General features: G+C 35.4%; 1 long non-coding RNA gene across 1 annotated transcript; it reads right to left on the reverse strand.

Annotated features, from left to right (window-relative positions):
* Positions 1-336: 336 nt before the first annotated feature.
* LOC109585049 (uncharacterized) lies at positions 337-867 on the reverse strand. Its single transcript, XR_002186293.1, has 2 exons — positions 692-867; positions 337-645 (listed from the first exon to the last, which is right to left on the reverse strand). It is a non-coding gene; the product is annotated as an uncharacterized LOC109585049 (long non-coding RNA).
* Positions 868-3,597: the final 2,730 nt, after the last annotated feature.

Here is a 3,597-nt window from a genome sequence, read left to right on the forward strand (position 1 = left end):
GGATGAAAATGGACCTATCCCAGATGAAGAGATTAATACTGTCATTATTCCAGAAACACTAGAAGATGTAGATGATGAATTAAAGGAGTTATTTCTTAGTAGACTACATGACTTTACAACAAATGAAGACGTGGATCCTTTTGTTGAATTCCTGCAAGCTAAATCAATGTTAAATGAAATATTAGAGAACTAACAATATTATTTTTAACCTTATCTCTCTTTTAACTGTATACTGACTAAAGTTTGTTTACTCTCTCTTCTTCCTTGCCTTTTTCCTTACAAATTTTGTTTATACGTGTAGTTGTATTGGTAATACTGAATTATGACTGATACATGTTAATACTTTAATAATTATTTTGAAACTATTGAAATCAGAACAATTTACAATGAAATAACAAATGTCACAAAAGTGATACTAGTAATGATAAATGAAGAGTTCATATTGAATTGGGTCAGTAATGCCAATACAGTAATACAATGTTAATTAAGTCATTGTGAATGTAGACTCATGCATTAGAATGCTTAACTCTCTTGGTAGCTCTGAGGTATCGGTAATAACTGGTATACCTTTTCTGCTTTAACCTTGTCTTTAACATTCGAGGAAACCCCCATGCATCACCTAGTAGTAGTCAAAATATCCTCCATCTGCACCAAGTGATAAAAGACAGCCTAGAATGATTATTCAGGTTACCTCTTTTCTTGTTCCATAATACGAAGTCTAAGCTTATCTCTGGACTGAGATTGAGTGAGTTTGAGCGAGCAAAGAAGCAAAGGAATGAGGTAAAGAAGAAGGGCAAGCTTTGTGGTACCATGTGCCTAATTCCGTATATCTATGGTAAAACATCGCTGTTCAGCCACACCCCTCCAGTTTTGATAATCGATCGATCAATCGATCCATCAATGATTGATGGATAAGTCACAATCAATCGATCGATCAATGATCATGAATCGATCAATCAATCAATATAGGTCACAACTCAGTAAATCTCTGTAATCTATTAGAAAAAAGGAAGGATTTTTATCGATAATTTTGAAACAATCGGCGTGCCATAGTCTAGGTCTATTTGCGTTACGTCTTGTTTATGAACGGAAGAATACGAAGATTAAATTAGTATACTATTGTTGATAAATTTGGACCACGTGGGCAAAATTAATCTAGAGGGTGTGGTCAAAAAAGCAAGATGGCGGAAATTTTAACGTGACAAACTCAGATTGAGTTTCTAAGAGTTAAATAAGAGAGAGGGGCTGTCTAAAGCATCTCTAAAGGCTAAAGAACTTAAAAGCAGTTTGATCTAAGACTCCTCTAGATTAGTCCTCTCATTGACAGAATTAAAATTGTGAGGGAAGCTTGATTAGAAGTTTAGCTTGTCACTTTTTCTCAAAGTATTAGGACAGTTCATTCTTGTCACTTTTACTAGGTCATTTTGATCAGTGGTGTTAAATAGAAGGGTTTGCTCTGTTCAGACCCCACCGGACTATGAGGATGGGGTCTGAATATGCATGCACGTTAAGAGCTGGATTGATTTTATTTCAGTAGTTTTATTTCAAAAAGATGTTAATTGATGGAAGCTTGATTAAAAGTTTAGCTTGGAACATTTTTTCAAAGTGACAGGATAGTTCATCCTTGTCTCCTTTACTGGGTTATTTTGGTTGTGTTAACTGGTGTGTTTGCTCTGTTCAGACCCCGGCCATGAGGCTGGGGTCTGAATATGCATGCAGGCTAAGAGCTGCATTTATTATAATTTTAATCTTCTTATCAAACAATGTGAATTGATGGCTCGCCCCCTCAATGTTTACATTCACCTAGTTATGATGCATGCTGTGACGTCATATGAAACCGCTCTAGCTATACTATATTAGGGTTGAGCCTATTATTCTCATAAATTTTCCCAATATTCTTTCTGGAAATTCTTAATATTTTCCCCCATTATTCTTTTCATTTTATCCTATTATTCTCAATTTATTCTCAATAATTTTCTCAAACAATCAATTTTCACCTAAAAATTGCATTCTAGCAGTGTTTTACAAATAGGTCTTCCAAAAAACACTAGCAAAAAATTTTAAAATTTTCTTCTGCAATCACCATTGACCTCAACTCCACCCATTATTCCACTATTATTCCTATTTCCATCCAATTATTCCAGCATTATTCCTCATATGAGGAAGCCCCTATTATTCCTAAAATTATGCTGGAATAATAGGCTCATCCCTATACTATATCCCAACTGAGTTTGACCCAAGAAAAACTGGAATAACTTTTTCTAGAAATGCGGGATAAGGATGAGACTTTTACAGGTTCTTAGTCGCCCAATGCCATCACAGGATCTCAGGTCTTGGGTCTCTCAGCCCTTGGGAACCCTGAGAACCGGGTTCTCCCTATAGGCCCAATGGCATACCAAAATGACGTTTTATGACAATTTATCTACGTCATAGTTTACATAAGAACATGTGGTTGAGCGCCCAAACTGATAATTCTTGCTTTAAAAAGCTAACAGAGCTAGATCTTCTGATAATGATGGGCTTTATGAAGACTAGTTGACTCCAGCAGCTATTGTACTGCTTATCAGAACAAACAAAACCCATTTAAAAGTGAAACGCAGGCCTATATCGCAGCTGTAAAATGTCGGCCATGCTTCTATGAATATCATTATAAGACGTCATCAGTGACGTACACCTACATTTTTCAAATTCCAAGCGGCTGGTGTCAAATAGGGTTGAGCCTATTCTCATAAATTTTCCCATTATTCTTTCTGAAAATTCTTAATAATTTCCCCCATTATTCTTTTCATTTTATCCTATTATTCTCAATTTATTCTGAATAATTTTCTCAAACAATCAATTTTCACCTAAGAATTGCATCCCAGCAGTGTTTTAAAAATAGGTCTTCCAAAAAACACTAGCCAAAAATTTTAAAATTTTCTTCTGCAATCACCATTGACCTCAATTCCACCCATTATTCCACTATTATTCCTATTTCCATCCAATTATTCCAGCATTATTCCTCATATGAGGAAGCCCCTATTATTCCTAAAATTATGCTGGAATAATAGGCTCATCCCTAGTGTCAAATAGGGTTGAGCCTATTATTCTCATAAATTTTCCCATTATTCTTTCTGGAAATTCTTAATAATTTCCCCCATTATTCTTTTCATTTTATCCTATTATTCTCAATTTATTCTCAATAATTTTCTCAAACAATCAATTTTCACCTAAGAATTGCATTCCGGCAGTGTTTTAAAATAGGTCTTCCAAAAAACACTAGCCAAAAATTTTGAAAATTTCATCTGCAATCACCATTGACCTCAACTCGACCCATTATTCCACTATTATTCCTATTTCCACCCAATTATTCCAGCATTATTCCTCATATGAGGAAGCCCCTATTATTCCTAAAATTATGCTGGAATAATAGGCTCATCCCTAGTGTCAAACTCAGTTGGGATATACAGTGCTTTGCAGGTTGCTTGACCCAGTTTCTGCTCACGTGACATGTATTACTAGTATGGTGAGAGTCACGTGATTAACGAGTTTGCAGGGTCAAGCAACCTGCAAAGCACTGTAGTATAGCTAGATCGATCTAAATCGTCCTACGGTATG

The sequence above is a fragment of the Amphimedon queenslandica genome, unplaced genomic scaffold (assembly GCF_000090795.2).
Source record: "Amphimedon queenslandica unplaced genomic scaffold, v1.1 AMPQUscaffold_13126, whole genome shotgun sequence".
Taxonomy (NCBI): domain Eukaryota; kingdom Metazoa; phylum Porifera; class Demospongiae; order Haplosclerida; family Niphatidae; genus Amphimedon; species Amphimedon queenslandica.